The 20,853-nt window shown below is 40.5% G+C and overlaps 1 pseudogene; it reads left to right on the top strand.

Moving 5' to 3' along the window:
• Positions 1-3,552: 3,552 nt before the first annotated feature.
• Positions 3,553-9,315, top strand: LOC100612599 (brain acid soluble protein 1-like; annotated as a pseudogene).
• Positions 9,316-20,853: the final 11,538 nt, after the last annotated feature.

Genomic DNA, 20,853 nt, shown 5'->3' with positions numbered 1-20,853 from the left:
TGTGTGGAAAATTTGAAAATTACTAATTTAACCTATTTGTTTATTACAGGTCTATTCAGATATTCTATTTTTTTCTTGAGTAATCTTTAGTAGTTTATGTCTTTCTAGGAATTTGTCAATGTTGTCTATGTTGTCTAACTTATTGGCATACAGTTTTTTGTAGTATTCTCTCAGTATTCTTTTTATTTCCATAAGGTCTGTAGTAATGTTCCCCCTTTCACTCCTGATTTTAATAATTTGAGCCTTCTCTCTTTTTTTCTTGCTCATCCTTGTGAAAAGTTTGTTAATTTTGTTGATGTTTTCAAGGTACCAACTTTTAGATTTGTTTATTCTACCTATTGTTTTTGTATTCTCTCCTTTATTTTTCACTTAACATTTTATTAGTTCTTTCCTTCTGCTCACTTTAGGTTTAGTTGCTCTTCTTTTTCCAGAATTGTATGTAGAAGATTGGGTGTATTTATATGAGCCCTTACTTCTTTTTTAGATACAAACATTTAAATAATAAATTTCCCTTTATGAACCATTTCACTTCATTCAATACATTTTCGTGTGTTGGGCCCTCATTCTACATAATCTTCAAGTATTCTCTAATTGACTTTGTAGTTTCTTCCTTGTCCCATTATTTATTTAAGAGTGTGCTGTTTCCTTCTGTTATTTATAGGCTCTGGATTATTAGCAAATAATTGTTACCACTAAAGTACCTATTTTTTGCACTGCTAGTCATTCCTTGGAATGATATTAATAAATACCTACAATTTACTTATAATTTGGCAACAAAAATGCTATAAACTGACTGTTAGATTTGTATACAACTTCCTTTGGATTCTACCCAGTTTACTTTTGGTACTCTTGCAATGAAACCAAATGGTATCATAGACACAACCTCTGTAGCACATTTTAGGTGGCAAACACTGTCACAGAATTTTAACTACCAGATCTGTTTTAGGCCATACTGTTTGCTCTTAGTTTTATCAAGAGAATTTTTAAGGCTTGCTGCGACACTGCTATGTGTCCTTTTCAAAATCTATTCTTTTCATTACTTACTTAGAATAAGATCTCTCTAAAATTTTAAATTAATAGCACAGAGAGAGAGGCTGGGAAAGCAGCCTTTTTATGTAAATGAAACCTCTTAGGTAGTAAAAAAACCCCAAAAAGCTGAGAAAGTGATCACACGGTTTAAATACAGTCAAGATCTCTGAGCATAAGAAGAGGTCAGAGCCAGCTGATAGTAAACCTTGATCTTCAGCTACCAAATCTCAAAATGAAACTCCAAATGAGTTTGTTATTAGAGATGGGGACCAAGCTGAAGATTGCTCTTCATTATAGAAGCAGTAAACTCTAAGAAAAGGAGCTCTTCAGCAGAGTAAACCTCAGATCTCAACCACAAACTTTTGTGAGATCAGCAATCTCTGGAGGAAGAAGCCTCCAGACCTCAGCCAATTGTCCAATTGGTCAAAGTGATAAAGAGCTTCAGCTAGTACCAGGGCCCTGATAGGAGAGTTGCTGCAGGTTAGGGCCAAACTCCAGTCAAATAATTCCCTTGTTGCCAAAATGTAAACCAGTAAGTGACTGAGGCAGATCTCAATTGACTAGAGGTTTATTTTGCCAAGGTTGAGGACACACTTAGGAAACAGACGCAAGTTACTGTAGGATCTGTGATCCATGCATTTTCCAAGTATGGTTTTGGGAACTTCAATATTTAAATAGGAAAGAGCAAGTGGGGAGGTGGGGGTGGGGTGAAGAAAAAGAGGCAGGATAGGCAATGAGGCAAGTGGTTACATTCTTGTGACATTTGATTAGCATTCAGTGAGTCTATGTTTTAAATGTGCAAAGAAGGTAGTAGAAAAAAAGTCACTTAAGCACTATTCTCTTTTTTTTTTTTTTTTTTTTTTTTGAGACGGAGTCTTGCTCTGTCGCCCAGGCTGGAGTGCAGTGGCGCGATCTCGGCTCACTGCAAGCTCCACCTCCCGGGTTCACGCCATTCTCCTGCCTCAGCCTCCCGAGTAGCTGGGACTACAGGCGCCCGCTACCACGCCCGGCTAATTTTTTGTATTTTTAGTAGAGACGGGGTTTCACCGTGTTAGCCAGGATGGTCTCGATCTCCTGACCTCGTGATCCGCCCGCCTCAGCCTCCCAAAGTGCTGGGATTACAGGCGTGAGCCACCGCGCCCGGCCTTAAGCACTATTCTCATGCTCAGTACATCTACATTTTACATAAAACAAAGCATGTGAAATTGCAGCTATCTGTTTGGGAACAGAAAGCTCCCCTTCTTACTCACCACGGGGATTGCTTTAAGAGTACTTGGGTGTCCTCCAGCTAGTTTTCCATTCCAACCGTCGCTCTGGCAACACTTTGACCTGGATTTGAGCCTCCACGAATGGACGCCACTTGCCGAGACCAGCTCGCTCAGGGAGACTCTAACCCAGTGGCACTAGAGGAATTAAGGACACACACAGAAATACAGAGGTGTGAAGTGGGAAATCAGGGGTCTCACAGCCTTCACAGCTGAGAGCCCCGAACAGAGATTTACCCACATATTTATTAACAGCAAACCAGTCATTAGCATTGTTTCTATAGATATTAAATTAACTAAAAGTATCCTTTAAGGGAAAAGAAGGGATGGGCCAAATTAATTGCAGCAGGAACACGCCCTTAAGACACAGATCGCTCAGCTTTTGTTTGTGGCTTAAAAATGCCTTTAAGCAGTTTTCTGCCCTGGGTGGGCCAGGTGTTCCTTGCCCTCATTCCCGTAAACCCACAACCCTCCAGCATGGGTGTTATGGCCATTATGGACATGTTACATTGCTGCAGAGATTTTATTTATGGCCAGTTTTGGGGCCAGTTTATGGCCAGACTTTGGGGGGCTTTCTCCCAACAGTTTTAAATGTGCAAAGAAGGTAGTATAAGAAAAAGTCACTTAAGCACTATTCTCATGCTCAGTAAACCTGCACATTACATAAAATAAAGTAAGCATGTGAAATGGCAGCTATCTGTTTGGGAACAAAAGGAAGATAGTTTTTTGCATGACTCAATTCCCAAGCTTAACTTTCCCTTTGGCATAATGAATTTGGGGTCCCAAGGTGTTATTTTTCTTTCACAGGAGAAGGTGTTTTAAATTTTGCTCATAAGAGTATACTTTACTCAGGCTGGCCATGGTGGCTCAAACCTGTAAACCCAGCACTATGGGAGGCCAAGCTGAGCGGATCACTTGAGGTCAGATTTTCGAGACCAGCCTGGCCAACATGGTGAAACCAGATCTTTACTAAAAATACAAAAATTAGCTGGGCGTGGTGGCAGGTGCCTGTAACCCCAGCTACTCAGGAGGCTGAGGTGAGAGGATCACTTGAACCTGGGTGGCAGAGGTTGCATTGAGCTGAGATTGTGCCACTGCATTCCAGCCTAGGTGACAGCACGAGACTCTGCCTCAATTAAAAGAAAAAAAAAAAACCATATATATATATATATATATATATACACATATATATATATACACACACATATATATATACACATATATATATATATACTTTACTCAAAATGTTAAAAGCTGTAATAGCTTAAAAGAAAAAAAAGGTTTCTTGACTCTGAAAAACAAAATCAGCAAATGTTTTAAACAAAGAGTCATAAAAGATTATTTCAATTGTCTGTTAGTTCAGTCCATGCAGTTAACTTCTGGTCAATATTGGATCAGGAATCCTCATGAATACATCAGCTCTCCATGAGAGTCCTGGAAGATTTTCTCTCCATTTCAATTACACGGTCTCTAAATGTGAATTCCACAAAGTTCTATAGCTGATTATAAACCACACTATGAAAGGATCAAAGTAATCAACAATTGTAGATGACAAAAGTTGTAGAGCAGCCATAGTTAGAGACACAACTGACAAGGAAATTTGGTTACTTTTGTGGAATACAACAATTTTACACATAATAATCGTAATTACTACTGACAACATATATTGAGACATATCAGAATCACAGGAATATTCTACGATTTTAGGACACACACTAATAACACATTTATATAAATATAACCCAAAGTAGGTTAAACACCATTTCATATTTAACAATGCTTCCTGTATAATTTTTTTTTGTAGAAAATAAGCCAAATATGTCTGTTTTGGACTTCAGGGGACCTAATATCAAAACATTAGTGAGGTCAAAAAGACTGAATTTAGTATTTGATTTTAGAAAGTTTGTCAAATATGAAAAGTTTAAAACACAGGATATCACAAAATAGAATCACAGGTCATTGTAAAATAAATAAGTCATTCATTTAGCCAAAATGATAACTCAAAGATGTAAAAATAAATGCCCAAACCCTTTATACTTTGAGACAGGAGACTTAATTTCCCAAACAGTAAGTTCTAATAAAGATAGCATTAGGTCAAGACCAATTAAATGTCTCTCAAATCTTATAAATAAATCTACTAAATTTTAAACATCTTGACTAAAAGATATAATTCAATAAGCCTTTTTATAACCTTTTATATTTTTTTAAAAAGTGGATTAATGCTCCACAAAAGCCATGTTAATCTGACACAGGGGCCCAGTTGCATCAATGTACCTTTGATACTAATGTTTAATTTATAGAGAAACCCTGAACTAATTTTCTTTCTCAAAATTGGCCCTTACAATCTCATGTGCTCACCTCTTCTGCAGTAGTCCCTGGGATTGGGGAGCTGAAGAGTTTCAATTTCTGTCCCTGTGTCTTATTATAAACACACTTTGTTTTGACTGTCATCTTCTCCTGGGTCTGAAGATGAGGCTTTAACTGCTGTCAATGTTTAAAAGTTAGCAGGGTTTGGTGTCTTTTTCAGACCCAGGAATCAATGGAGTCAAAGCCCTGTAACTTAACAGCACAAGGATTTCAAAAGCAACACAAAGTTAAATAGATGTAATAATGAGAGGTGACAGCGTGCTGGCAGCCCTCACAGCCCTCGCTCACTCTCGGCACCTCCTCGGCCTTGACGCCCACTCTGGCCACGCTTGAGGGGCCGTTCAGCCCGCCACTGCACTGTGGGAGCCCCTTTCTGGGCTGGCCAAGGCCAGAGCCGGCTCCCTCAGCTTGCGGGGAGGTGTGGAGGGAGAGGTGTGGGCGGGAATCGGGGCTGCGCGCAGCACTTGCGGGCCAGTGCGACTTCCGGGTGGGTGTGGGCGCCGGCCCACACTAGGAGCAGCAAGCTGGCCCCGCTGGCTGGGGCAGTGAGGGGCTTAGCACCTGGGCCAGCAGCTGCTGTGCTGGAATTCTCCGCGGGCCTTAGCTGCCTCCCTGCCGGTCAGGGCTCAGGACCCGCAGCCTGCCATGCCTGAGCTTGTCCCTGCCCCCGCCTTGGGCTCCTGCGCAGCCCCAGCCTTCCTGACAAGCCCCGCCCGCTGCTCCAGGGCGCCCAGTCCCATTGACCACCCAAGGGCTGAGGAGTGCAGGTGCATGGCACGGAACTGGCAGGCAGCTCCACCTGTGGCCCTGGTGCGGGATCCACTGGGTGAAGCCAGCTGGGCTCATGAGTCTGGTGGAGACTTGGAGAACCTTTATGTCTAGCTAAGAGATTGTAAATACACCAATTGGCAGTCTGTATCTAGCTCAAGGTTTGTAAACACACCAATCAGCACCCTGTGTCTAGCTCAGGGTTTGTGAATGCACCAATCGACACTCTGTATCTAGCTACTCTGGTGGGGACTTGGAGAACCTTTGTGTCCACACTCTGTATCTAGCTAATCTAGTGGGTAGGTGGAGAACTTTTGTGTCTAGCTCAGGGATTGTAAACGCACCAATCAGCACCCTGTCAAAACGGACCAATCAGCTCTCTGTAAAACAGACCAATCGGCTCTCTGTAAAATGGACCAGTCAGTAGGATGTGGGTGGGGCCAGATAAGAGAATAAAAGCAGGCTGCCTGAGCCAGTAGTGGCAACACGTTTGAGTCTCCTTCCACACTGTGGTAGCTTTGTTCTTTCGTTCTTTGCAATAAATCTTGCTGCTGCTCACTCTTTGGGTCCATACTGCCTTTATGAGCTGTAACACTCACCACGAAGGTCTGCAGCTTCACTTCTGAAGCCAGTGAGACCATGAAGGCACTGGCAGAAACAAACGACTCCAGACGCACCACTTTAAGAGCTGTAACACTCACTGCGAAGGTCTGCAGCTTCACTCCGGATCCAGCAAGACCACGAACCCACCAGGAGGAAGAAACTGTGAACACATCCGAACGTCAGAAGGAACAAACTCCGGACATGCCACCTTTAAGAACTGTAACACTCACCGCGAGGGGCCGCGGCCTCATTCTTGAAGTCAGTGAGACCAAGAACCCATCAATTCCTGACACAGTAACTTTAACTTTAAAAAAAAATGTAACACATTTTTGTAAGCAAATCAAAACTTAATAACAAGGACTTATTTCAATAAAACGTAAATCTTTTTTGTTAGTCTAGTTACCGAAAGTCAAACAAAGAAAAAAAAACACCGTCTGCAGTGTGACTGCTTTTCCATATAGGCAGTCTATTTAGAGAACCTGAAAGTCAAAACTAATGAAAATGTATTTGAACTAGTTCGACATAGGAAGAGTGTTTCCTAGGTTACAGGAAACATTAAGTGAACATTTTTGGTTTCATAGAACAATTTAAAGCCAAAGCACAAAATGTTATACTGGGAGAAAATATTTCCTTTATAACTTTAAGATAAAATGTTTTAGTATCAGGCCACAATAGCAGTTAAAACCTGAAGGAAAAATTTACAGGAGCTGACAAAAAAGTTGAGAGATATCATCACTGTCCTTCTCAAAGGTGAGATAGCTAAAAACAGCAAGATGCAATATAAATTGAACTTCTGGTGTAAAAAAAATGAAAATCTCTTGTAATTTTATTAAAATAATATGTTAAGAAAATTTTGTTCTAACCAATTCCTTAGTGTATTAGTGTATTTTTAATATCATAGATCAATCTCTAGAAAGTCTATTATAAATAATTTCCTTGTAATTGTAGACAACTTGATCACATAAAATTTTTTTCACATAAATCCTCTTTTTATAATCCCTTATTATGACATACACAAACCACTTATGACATGTTTGGACTTCCTGTTTTATTCTAAACATCCTTCTTTCCTAAATAACCAGTCATTTTATTTTAGGACAAAATTTACCATACAAGATTCTTTCTCATATAAAATAATTTTCTTTTTAACCTTCCTTACCAGAATACCTCTTTATATTTGTATCTGTCTTTACATCTCTCCTATTTACTGGTTCCTTTTATCCTGTTTCATGAATAACCTTTAAATTACACAAAAATAATTTTCTTTTAAATAAGAACACTTTTTTTTGTTTGAGATGGAGTCTCGCTCCGTTGCTCAGGCTGGAGTGCAGTGGTGCAATCTCGGCTCACTGCAAGCTCGGCCTCCCAGGTTCATGCCATTCTCCTGCCTCAGCCTCCCAAGTAGCTGGGACTACTGGCGCCAGCCACCACCCCGGCTAATTTTTTGTATTTTTAGTAGAGATGAGATTTCACCATGTTAGCCAGGATGGTCTTGTTCTCCTGACCTCGTGATCCGCCCGCCTTGGCCTCCCAAAGTGCTGAGATTACAGGCATGAGCCACCAAGCCCGGCCATAGGAACACATTTTTTAAGAAAAATGTTTTCCCGGTGGCAGTAGTGGCAGCTGCGACAAAGGCGGAGTGAGCACTACAACTGGCTCCTCGCTCTGGCCTCTGCTGTGGAGCCAGGAGAGAGCCTCCGCCAGCGGCCAGGCATGAGCTAGACACCGCCAGTGACCCTGGCCTCTTGGGGGCACCGCGCTCACCCAGGAGCTGCACAGGCACCCAGAGCCAGACTCCAAGATGACAGGCAAACTCAGCAAGAAGAAGGGCTACAATGTGAACGACGAGAAAGCCAAGGACAAAGACAAGAAGGATGAGGGCGCGGCAAGGGAAGAGGAGGGTCCCTGAAGGAGAGCCAGCCCCAGGAAGCTGCAGAGCCCGCCGAGGCCATGGAGGGCAAGGAGAAGTCTGACCAGGACGCGGAGGGCAAGGCCGAGGAGACAGAGGGCAAGAAGGATGCCACGGCTGCCAAGGAGGAGGCTCCGAAGGAAGAGCCCGAGAAGACAGAGAGCGCGCAGAGGCCAAGGCTGACCCCCCGAGAAAGAGCAGGCAGCCCCCGTCCCTGCTGCTGGCGGCGAGGCCCCCAAAGCTGCTGAAGTCACCACGGCCCGGGCCAAGAGCGCGGACCCTGCCACTGGAGAGGAGCCCAGCAAGGAGGAAGGGAAACCTAAAAAGACTAAGGCGCCTGCAGCTCCTGCCACCCAGGAGACCATAAGTGACGGGCTCCAGCTTGATACGCAAACCGCAGCAGCTCGGAGGCTGCCCCCTCTTCCAAGGAGACCCCCGCAGTCAGGAAGCCCCTAGTTCCAAACCCAAGGCCCGGGCCCCCACAGCCTCCGCAGAAGAGCCCAAGCCGGCGGAGGCCCTGGCAGCTAATTCCGATCAAACTGTAGCCATGAAAGAGTGACAAGGACAGCCTATGGGAAAAATAATACCACTTAAAACAGTCTCCCCTCTCTCAATCTCTTCTCTCTCTCTCCTCTCCTTTCTCTCTCTCCTCTCTCTCTCTCTCTCCTCTCCTCTCTCTCTGCCTCTCCTCTCCTCTCTCTCTCCCTCTTATACTAACTTGTTTCAAATTGGAAGTAATGATATGTATGCCCAAGGAAAAATAAAGGATGTTGTCCCATCAAGGGAGGGAGGGAGTGGGAGAATGCAAATAGTATTTTTGTGGGGAAATATCTAATATAGCTTCAGTCAACTTTACCAAGAAGTCCTGGATTAACTCAGGATTTAGCTGTTTTCATTAAATCAACGATATCAAATGCCCTATTTATCAACAAATTACACCAACAAATATAATACTCTTGTGGGCTGCATTTCTAGCTTTATAAACCTCATGCCAAATTTTGACAACTTATAATATCTAGTAGAGGTAAATGTTAAACTGCCTGACCAATGACTCTAAACAACAATGTATATTGACAATTCTGAAGATATTTCTGATTTTATTTTACCAATAACTTTAAAACCAGCTTATTTATTAAGAATTTACTTAAGTTACATAAACTTGAAAAAGCATTTGGGCTTAAGGTTATATTTTTCTAATAAAGTATTTGATTTAAGCCCCTTTTTTCCCTTTAAGGCCAAATAATTAGAGCTGTTTTATATATCTTTGATAATGAAACATATACATGACACATAAATACAGACATGTATTAGACACACAGGTAGAAATAGATCTTAGATTTGTAAGGCCTCCTCTTTTTTCCCCTCTTATTTTAGACTTCCAATTTTTTTTTTTTTTTAGATGCAGTCTGACTCTGTGGCCCAGGCTGGAGTGCAGTGGCGTGATCTTGGCTCACTGCAACCTCCATCTCCTGAGTTCAAGCAATTCTCCTTTCTCAGCCTCCTAAATAGTTGGAATTACAGGCAAGCACCACCACGCTCAGGTAATTTTTGTATTTTTAGTAGAGACAGGGTTTTGCCATGTTGGCCAGGGTGGTCTTGAATTCCTGGCCTTAAGTGATCCGCCAGCCTTGGCCTCCAAAAGGGCTGGGATTACAGGCACGAGCCACCTTGCCTGGCTCCAATTTCTTGATAATTTTTTTCATTACCCTAGGCAATTGTCAGGTAGATAGCCCTAAATTTGTATACCGAAGGAACAACTCTCAGGTGAAAATCAGCAAAATTTACTTCTCAAAGGAAAGACAGAGAGAGAATCTGTTGTGTTAACAGGGTGATTAAAAAATGGATACCAAGTCAAACATAAAATTACAGAAATCTACCACAGGATTGTATAAAGAGACCAATCGCACTTAGATAGTTTTAAACGTAGTCTCTGTTTTAACTGGATCTCTGAGCTCTGAGCACAGCCCACATTCAATCCTGGGTCTCCAAAAAGGAGAGAGAAATCATGGGACTAGGCCACATAATGCTTTTATGGTGTCACTTTGTTACAAAGATGTTGCTCTGAGTGTCTAAGCACCCTTTCTTATTCTAAACTCCCAAGAGTAGCCCCTGTAATAATAACTATTTCAGTTAAAAAAATCAGAAAACAAAATATAGAGGCAAGGAGTTTAAGATCTGAGAGGAACTTGTTTATACTCTTGGGGTTCCACAAGGAAAAACAGAGGTTTTGCCCCAAAAAGGAGTCTGGCATCTTCTCTGTTTTCTTTAAGGAATCCCAGCTCCAATTTCTTGATAATTTGTCTCATTACCATAGTTAAAATTATCTCCAGTGCCTCATGCAGCAGAGGGTGGGAAGAGAAAGGAGAGACAGGCAAAAGTAAATAGAAAAAGCAGAATTCAGTTGACTGAGAAGAAAAAAACTTTTTTTCAAAAACACGATCCTAGAAGACAAAAAAACAAAGTCCTTTTACATACACACACACACGCACACACACGGATTGCGGATACTATCTTTTAATTAAGCTGCCTTTTAACTGTTGAGGTCTTAAAAAATCCTTTCAAATATTATTACCATATTTTAGCTGGGAAAAGCTGCTGATATTTCAAAGGTAAAACAAATCTCAAACCAGAAAGGACTTGATTCATAACCAGCCAACCTAGGCTGTCACGGTAAAAAAAGGGCAGAATCTTTGCTGCTGAACTACTGCATAGGGTAACTACCATTGCTCCTTTAGTTTAGTTTGGCTAGCAGAAGGTGGTCTTGCCATGTAAATAAAGCCTCTCAGGTAATCAAAATGTTTCTTTTTTTACTTTTGCTGGTGTTTTTTTCTCTTCTTTTTTTTTTCAGCTACAGGAATTTAGCCAATTCAGAGGAATTCTTCCCCATAATTATGGAACTTTCTTACAGATTTTACCAAGTCAGGTAGAGCTGGTCAACCCAATAAGAAAAAGACGGAAATAACAACAACAACTTAAATAAAAAAAACAGTTAAGCTAAATAAACAGATGATTGCAGAATTTATGTGATTACTGGGTACTCTAATGGTAAGGAGAAATTAAGACCAGATAGTTGTTAATCTTAACTTTTAGTCATTAAGGAGAATTTCCAAGACAAAACTGCAATCCAGCTGCTTACCTAGGAATACAGCTTAGGCTGAAAACGTCTATCGTCTTAGAAACGGGAATAAACCTCACACTCACCGTCCCTGTTGGAAGCAAGCTGAAACTCCAAAAAAAAAGTTGCCTGTTGTCCATCATCATGGTGAAGCTACGTCGTTGTCTGGGGTAAATACCTGGGGTTCATCGTCTCACACCAAGAAGATTAAGGACAGAGTTCCCTCCATTGTTCATTGATTTGTAAACCAAAATGTATCTGTGACAGGTATCAATCAATTGAGAAGAGTTTTTTATTTTTATTTATTTATTTATTTATTTATTTATTTATTGCCAAGGTTAAGGACAGATCCAGGTGTCTTTCTCCAAAGATGATTATGATGGCATTAATATTTAAAGGGGAAAGTGGCCTAGAGGGGAACAAGGGAGGGTATGATCATATTACTGTATCCACATGTTGCAGGAGAAATGGAGCAGGTACAGGAATAGTCAATTATGTGTTCTTCTCATGCTCAGTAAATCAGAACTTTACATAAGTTCAGGTGAACATAGAGTAGCTACCTGGGGAGATATTTCACGTTTTTATCTGTAGCGCTCTGCTTAAGAACAAAGGAAAAAACAGCTTCTTGCATGATTCAGCTTTCAGCTTAATTTTTTTCCTTTAGGCATAGTGAATTGGGGTCCCAGGTTTTTATTTTTCTTTCACAAATTAAAACTGATATTTAGACTATTTCTCGGTCCACTAAATTTCTCTCATCCTAAACTCCTGCTAACCACATGTACTCTCTCTGTTCATTTCCCTATTTATTTATATCAGCACTTCCTTCTTCTTGCCAACTTCAGTGCCACATAAGGGAAAAACAACAGAAATCTAACACCCTGGGATACCTTCAGAGAAAACAGAAAAGACACTGCAGACTTCTTTTTGGGAGAAACTCCTGTGTTTTTGTTTGTTTGTTTGTTTGGTTGGTTGGTTGGGTTTTTTTGTGTTTTTTTATGTGTTTTTTTCCATCAGGGAGTCCTAAGAACTGTAAACGAACATGTTAGCACTAGAGAACATATCCTAGTCATGTGGCACCAAAGTATGTTACTGGTGGCAAATGCATACACGTCTGCAGCAACCTCAATTCCTGCCTGCTCAGAAGAAAGAATTCAGCTGAGGGGCATAAGGCACAGTGAGAGACTGAGGCAAGTTTTAGAGCAGGAGTGAAAATGTACTAAACAGTATTAGAGCAGGAATGAAAGGAAGTAAAGTACACTTGGAAGAGGGCCAAGTGGGCAACTTGAGAGATTAAACTGCATGGTTTGAGTTTTGATTTGAGGTTTTACGTGTTGGCATGCATTCAGGGGCTTGTGTCCCTTATGCCCTGATTCTTCCCTCCGGGTAGGAGGGAAGAATCCACCTGAGCAGTGGCCTGCCGGCACTTGAGAGGCTCCACAAGCACAAGTGTGTTTATGGGAGTTGTGCACATGCTCAGTTGAGGCGTTCTTCCCTTACCAGTCGAGTGTTTCTAGAGGAAGGTCATAGACTAATAGTCTAATAGTCTATGACCTTTAGTCATATTAGTGCACATGCCTGAGCCCACTCACCTGTGAACCCCCAAAATTTGAGACAGGTCTCAATTAATTTAGAAAGTTTATTTTGCCAAGGTTGAAGACATGCCCAGTGACATAGCCTCAGGAAGTCCTGATGACATGTGCCCAAGGTGGTCCGGCCACAGCTTGGTTTTATACATTTTAGGGAGACATGAGACATCAATCACTATGTAAGAAGTACATTAGTTCCGTCCGGAAAGGCGGAGACAGCTCAAAGCAAGGCCCCCTATTGGGGGCTTCCAAGTAACAGGTAGGTGAGAGACAGATGGTTGCATTCTTTTGAGTTTCTGATACGTCTTTCCAAAGGAGGCAATCAGAATATGCATCTGTCTCTGTGAGCAAATGGATGACTTGAATAGAATAGAAGGCAGATTTGCCCTGAGCAGTTCCCATCTTGAAGGGACCCAAGATATTTTTCTTTCACATTTAACCCTTTTCTTTTTTAACATCTTTGAGAAAGCATTTTTACAACAGAATGAGTCTCCAGTCTCAGGAAAGGTCATCTGACCTTTCCTGGCTAGGACGGTTTATTCCTAGATTGGTAGGTCTGGAAAGTTCATTTTTAGCAGGTTGTGAAGTCTCATGTCCTGTGAAGAGAAAATATGGGGGAGGAAGGGAGGAAAAAAATAACAAACAAAAGAACAATCCTGAAAAAATTGATATAGGCCACATTACTCTGCAGTACATAATAGTAGGCAGGTATGAAAGTGGCTTATGTACGTAAATAGGTTATGTTATATTTTTCTGAAGTTTAAGTTGTCTGGCTTCAGTTCCCAGGGTTTTTAGAAAGCATAGCTTAGTTTTCAGTGAGTCCAAATTGGGAAAAATTGAGAAAAAAAAAAGAAAGAAAAAAATTGAAAACATTATTTTGAAGGCTTGTAGCCAAGAAAAATTAGAATTCAGTCCAAACTCTAGAAAAATAATAAAAATTGAAAAAAAATAGGCAAGACTAGAATCTAACAACAGGTGTACAATTGTTTTAGAAGATAATTTGTTTTTCTCTCTTCAGTTTCGCATGTTACTAAAGACAAATCATGGTAGGATTAGTTTGTTTATTATACTTGGCCTAACTATTTGTATACAATGCAGCAAGAATGATTACTTTTTACTTAGGCTTTTAAATAGGCTCTGATGGAACTTTGTTCCATAGCAGGAATCTCAGATAAGACTTCGTAAAACCCGTAAAACCCAGCCCAGCCATGGATTTATGCCATGAAATACCCATGAGTTGGGTGAAATTTCCTCTCCTTTTGAGGGTCCAAGATAAACCTGGGGCGTCTGCACTTGTCAAAAAGTGACATTCTTTACTTACACAGTCAGAAACCCTGTTCAGGGACTGTGTATACAGAATATGAGGCCAGTTTTTCCAAGGGCTTTATTGGCTCCATAAGTCAAGTTTGATTCCTTATAAGGAAAGCATGTGATTCCAGTCAAAGCCTTGGTAAAATAACCAAATTCTCCAAATGTGTCGTGTTACAAATGAAAACAGATTCTTACTGCACTTATGCAAATAACTGTATTGCCATAAGTGAAGAATACTCACAAATAGTTTCCAAATTCTGGAGAAATCAGATAGAAACAACTATGCCACAAATTTTGTTCATAGGAGTATACTAAATTGTTAAAATCTGTCAATAGCTCAAAAGAAAAGTCGTAAGACTCGGAAAAGCAAAACAAAGGACCAGCAAATATTTTGAAAAAAAAGTCAAAAAGATTGGTTCAGTCCATGCAGTTAATTCCTGTTAATTCCTGCTTGATACTCATGAACATTTAGCTCTCCATGAGTCCTGAAAGTTCTTCCTCTATTCTGTTGTCACAATCTCCAAAGTTATCAGAAACCTGCATTCAAGAGCACCTATTGGAGTTTTATAGCTGATTATAAAACCACCTCCTAAAGAGGACCAAAACAAGACAACAATTGTCCATGGATGAAAAAAAGTTGTTTTTGAGATGGAGGCTCCCTGAGTCACCCAGGCTGGAGTGCAGTGGCGTGATCTCTGCTCACTGCAAGCTCTGCCTCCCAGGTTCACCCCATTCTCCTGCCTCAGCCTCCTGAGTAGCTGGGACTACAGGCACCCGCCACCATGCCAAGCTAATTTTTTTCTATTTTTAGTAGAGATGAGGTTTCACCGTGTTAGTCAGGATGGTCTCGATCTCCTGACCTCGTGATCGCCTGTCTCAGCCTCCCAAAGTACTGGGATTACAGGAGTGAGCCACCACGCCCGGCCGAAAAAAAAAGTTTTAAGGCAGCCATAGTTGAAAGGCACAATTGACAAGGAAATTTGTTGCCTCTGTGGGACACAATAATTTTAACATAACAATTATGATGCCGGGTATTTGGTGCACGGCACAAGACGTTTTTTCTTATATAAAATTATTTTTCTTCAAGCTTCTTTTACCTCAGAAAAATACCTCTTTATTTTTACAACTTTCTTTACATATTTTTTATTTCCTGGTTCCATTTACCTTGTTTTATATAATGTTTAAATAAGCTTTGAATTAGACATAAATTTTTCACTTTTCTTTTTAAAAGGACACACTTCTCTGTGTTTTTTTTTTAGCAAGAATGTTTTCCTGCAATATATATTTATTGGAAAATACCCAAGTAATGAAACATCTATTATTTAATTTAATATAACTTTATATTCTAAATTATGACCAGTTTGTCTACAAGTATTTTTCCCATTACATTTGCCTAATTATCTATTTTAATTATTTACCTAGATTATTTATGAATACTCTAATAGTCATGAATTTAAAGTTATGAAACTGCCATTGAAAAATTATAACCAGCCAGGCATAGTGGCTCACGCCTGTAATCCCAGCACTTTGGGAGGCTGAGGCAGGTGGATCACGAGATCAGGAGATCGAGACCATCCTGGCTAACGCGGTGAAACCCTGTTTCTACTAAAAATACAGAAAATTAGCCAGGCGTGATGGTGGGGTGTCTGTAAGTCCCAGCTACTTGGGAGGCTGAGGCAGGAGAATGGTGTGAACCCAGGAGGCAGAGCTTGCAGTGAGCCAAGATTGCACCACTGCACTGCAGCCTGGGTGACCGAGCGAGACTCTGTCTCAAAAAAAAAAAAAGAAAAAGAAAGAAAGAAAAATTATAACTAAGACAGTGAAAAAAGATTTGATCTAGGCTGGGCACGGTGGCTCACGCCTATAATCCCAGCACTTTGGGAGGCTGAGGTGGGTGGATCACCTGAGGTTGGGAGTTTGAGACCTGCCTGACCAATATGGAGAAACCCCGTCTCTATTTAAAAAAAAAAAAAATGCAAAATTAGCCTGGCATGGTGGTGCATGCCTGTAATCCCAGTTACTTGGGATGTAGCAGGACAAGCTGCAGGCAAAACCTCTCAGACACTGAGTTGTAGAAGGAAGGGCTTTATTCAGCTGGGAGCATCAGCAAGCTACTGCCTCAAAATCTGAGCTCCCCGAGTGCACAATTTCTGTCCCTTTTAAGGGCTCACAACGCTAAAGATTTCACATGAAAAGGTCGTGATTGATTTGAGCAAGCAGGGGGTACGTGACAGGGGCTCCATGCACCGGTGGTCAGAGAAACAGGACAGGGCAGGGAGTATCACAATGTTCTTTTATACAATGTTGGGAATCTATGAGTAACATCGGTTTCTAAGTTATTAGTTGATTTTTAATTACTGGCTTTAGGCCAGGCAGGCCCAGGCCTGGTTTTGGGCCTGGCATCAGGCTGCCTGTCTTTGATTTCATGTCCTTGTTTTTTTTCTTTAAACAGGTACTGAGTATAAAACAATATGAGAGGGTCTCTCTCTTCCCTCATTTCCCCCTTTGAGACTCTCACTTTTTATTAGTGGGAGTTCTTACTCTTATTTTTGCTACTTATGTCTTTTTGTGCAATAAATTGATAGTTATTCATATAGGACACTTGTGCTGAAGCATTTTGGTGAACTAAGGTAGTGATGAAGCTTTTTATCATTTGAAGAAGTACAGGTAGTAAACAAGGGAGCAGTAAGCAGTTTCTTATTACTATTATAACTTTTATTATAAGAGTTTTAAATCCTCCTAGTGCTGGGAACTAATTTTTAAACATGGCTTCAGGGTCAAATTCGTGCCACACTTGTATGGGCACATATGTCAGTTTTGTCATATTTTTAACTATGTCTTTAACTACTTGCCTTTGATTATCTATGTGTAGACAGTAATTAGTAAGGTTAAATGTCTTATAGACCTCTCTTTCAGCTGCTAGCAAGTAGCTGAGAGCCAATCTATTTTGATAGATAGCATTTTTTATCTGAGTTTCTTGCCGGGCCAGAATAGTCAAGGCTTGACCAGTTTTATTAGTGATGATTTCTAAAACAGCTTGTAACCATATGATTTGGTTGAGCATGTAGATGGGGGTCCGATATCCCCATGAGCCATCTTGTGCCCAAGTGGCGGGTCCATAGTATTATATAATTTTTTAGGAGGTCATTCATCATCTTTTTAATTACCTATGGCTATGCTTCATTTTTCGTGAGAAGCATAGACAGAGAAGCCCAGGAGTTCGCCTGTTTTTATGGGCAGTAAAAAGAAAGATGGTTTAATAGTGCCAATTACACAGCTACCTGTCCACTGATCAGGCAGCTTAGCATAAGCTCTGTGTCCACATATCCAGTATAACCCAGTGGGGGCAGTCCAGTCCCGGTGAAATTCTGGGTGAGCCCAGACAGTCTGCAACCTTGGAAATTTACTGAATGGATCTCTTTCTGTGTAATTGGAGCTCCACCATGTAACTGTTTTATGTGTGTGTGGTACTATTATAGTTTTTGTCCTAGGCAACTAAGTCATCCTATAGAATGAGTGAATTCTTTTTTTTTTTTTTTGTAGCTATGCAATATTGTCCAATAATTGAAACTTTTAGAACCTAGAAATGATCAGGGTGATTCTTTTGGGCTGAGAATTCATCAGGAACTGGGTCTGTAGGCACTAATTCTCAGGCTTCTTATGGCCATTGATCTCTTATTACAGTTGTTTTACAAACATAATATGAAGTGACATTTAGAGACTGGGCTACATGCTCGGCTAATTGCAGAAACAAATTTTTGATTTTTCCTGGAGTCTCTGGTACTGGCACATTTAGTTCATCATAGAAAGTCTGAAATACTGGTTCTGGAGAGTGTCTTTGAACCTCTCCTTTTATTAGGATGTTTACGCTAGGATCTAGTCCCTTTCCATCAATGCCTAAAGATACATATTTTCCTTTATTACATTCTGGTTCTGAGGGGTTTGTGATTATCATTTCTAAAAGGTTGCAGCTCCCACTTGTGCAGGAGGGGCTGACTTTTCCTTTTTGGAGCCAAACAGGATCTTTTTTATCTTCTGTTCAAGTAGCCCAGATGACACGAGACCGGTATTGACACATCTCACACATGATTCTGGACAGACATACCTATTTTTTTTTTACTGTGTAACTTTTTTTTTCCAATTTAGAGAACCGCATCCTATTCCATGCTGTTTACTATCAATAGTGGCACAAGCGTCAAATTTTAAGGTTACATTTTTGGGACCCCTTTTTCTTCTGTTCTAGCTATTACTTTACTTGTGTCACTTAGAGAATGACCAGTTCTCAGTCCTACTTCAAAGACTGTGATCATAGGAGGTTCAAGGGGGTCATGGCACACATCGGGCTGGTCACTTCCTGGATTACACACTTTGTACTGGGTGTTATTATACAAACAGGTTCCTTTTGGAGTTCCTAGGCATTCATAATAACTATAAAATAATAGGACTGTAGCAATCTTTTGTCCTACTTCAGTGACTTGATGTATATACTGGAAACAGCCTTCAGTCTGAGGAAGGTCAGTTGAAGTCCTTACTATACAAGTCCAAATTTTAAGGAAAATGAGTCCCGCGATGAGTTTCCTCATGTTTTGGCCGTGCGTGGACCAGTCAGCTTCCGGGTGTGACTGGAGCAGGGCTTGTCGTCTTTTTCAGAGTCACTTTGCAGGGGTTGGCGAAGCTGCTCCCATCCACATACAGCTCGCAGTCTACTGATGTTTAAGGTTGGTCTTGGAGGTTGGGCCTACTAGGGTAGACTGAGTCTAACACCGCTACACAGTTTATGTTCACCTGGGCTCTCTGATACCAGGAGTAAGGTGGCAGGGTTAGGGTGTCGCAAACTTCAGTGGTTATGCGGGAATTTTCACAGAGCAAGCTTTGGTATCTAGTTAGTCTAGCATTCGTTAGCTAATGGTATCCTTTGGTATTTATTAAAATCATCACAGCATGGGGGGACTTTAGGTTTTGCCCAAGAGTTAGCTTATCTGCTTCTTGTGCTAACAGGGCCATTGCTGCCAGGGCCCTTAGACATGGGGGCCAGCCTTTGGAAACCCCATCTAGTTGTTTTGAGAGATAGGTCACTGGCCTTGGCCGGGGCCCTACAGTCTGGGTTAAAACTCCAACTGCCATTTTTTTTCTTTTTGACACATGGAGTGTAAAGAGTTTTGTCAGGTCAGGTAGCCCCAGGGCTGGGGCCGACATGAGTTTTTCTTTTTAACTCATGAAAAGCTCGTTGCTGTTGGTTGTAATAGATGTAGTGTATCTAATTTACATTTTTATTGACTGTCATCTACCAAAATATTGACTTCAGTCCTGTAACTATTTGATTTCAAGCTTTAAATTGATCTGGTATTCCTTGCAGGGCTCCAATTGCATCTAAATATATACGAGAGTTGAAAGGCCCATAAGGGGCTTCTCTCGCTTTATGATGTCTTATTTTTTTTTTCCCTCTGGTTGATGAAATGCCAGGGTGAAAGGGATAGCCAAATGGACTAAAGCACAAGTGCCACTTCTGGTTATTCGGCAGAGTGTCCAGTAAAGGTCCACCGCGATACCACCACACATCCGCTCGGGGATGAGCAAGGGCTGACTCATTGATAAACTCTTGAAAATTCTTAAGCTCACTGCATCCCTTCAGGTCTCCAAGGAATGCTAAGTCTCCTCCCTGCCGTGAGAGACACGAAGTGAAGTTAGTGTTGGGAGATGGAAGCTGGATGGCCCTCGGGGGCTGCCCCGCAGGGACTTTAGAATATAGCAGAGAGAGCTTGGCATGACTTATTACTCCAGGCTGTAGAATCCTGGAAAAGAGCTACCATGCAGCCCACACCTGGTCGACTGGAGGACCACCTAGTGGAAAGGGGACATTCTGAGCCTCTGGCCTGCCGTGTGCACAAGCATAACAATTGCTTTTGTTTAACGTGCAGATGGAATATTTGAGCCATTTCATCCAGGCATTTGCATCTTGGTATCCTGTCTTAATTGCCAAAGTTTGTTTTAAGTCTTTAACTTCTATGATCCTTTAGTAAAATGAATGCTTCCTTTAGCACCTATTTTTGTTAGTTTTTAGACCAAAGAAAGCTAAACACCATTTTATATTTAATAATGCTTCTTGTATGATTTTTATACCAGAGAAGCTAAATTTTATCTTTATATTAGTGTGTTATTAATGTTAAACTTAATTTTAATAAAACCTTGTAGACATATTTATCCAATTTTTCATGTTTGACTATAAGGTAAGATTTTATAGACTCTTTTTAACCTTTTATAATTTTTGCTAAAGAGCAGGTTGATGCTTTAAGAAAAACCTGTTGCATTTTTACTTTAATGTCTAGTTTACAGAAAAACTGGATGATACCTTTTTAACTTTAGTTAATATGTTTACACACAGAATTTTCTTTACAATTAACGTTTTAAAACTTGCTTAAACTTTTAAAACAATAATTTTTTTAACCTTTTAATGTAGGTAAAAATTCACATTCTTATGCCTCCTTATAATCTTTTTATCAAAGGTATATTTTACTTTTTTTATACACCTTGCACATAAACTGTTTCTTCAGTAGTACTCAGGAGGCCTTATTACTTTTAAATTATACAACATTTTTTGCATAAAATTTTTGATAACATTTTTTCTTTCACAACTTTCACAGACAATTTTTTAACATGTCTTAACTTTCTGACTTATTACAAACATTTTTTTCTTTAAACAATCAGTTAATTTATTTCAGGACAAGAATTTACCATATAACATTCTTTTGATATAAATTCTGCCCCCCCCTTTTTTCCCCTTTTTTAAAGCGAATTTCCTTTATGTCTTTGGACTAGACTGTCTAAGGCCACAAGATTAGAAGTTACCATAATACATGCTACACTTTTAACTTTTAGCAAACTTCACTTTTGTTGAAAACC

Source organism: Pan troglodytes, chromosome 14 (genome assembly GCF_028858775.2).
Source record: "Pan troglodytes isolate AG18354 chromosome 14, NHGRI_mPanTro3-v2.0_pri, whole genome shotgun sequence".
In the NCBI taxonomy this organism is placed as follows: Eukaryota; Metazoa; Chordata; class Mammalia; order Primates; family Hominidae; genus Pan; species Pan troglodytes.
Note: the sequence above shows the minus strand (reverse complement) of the source record. Positions and strands in the feature narration are given on the sequence as shown.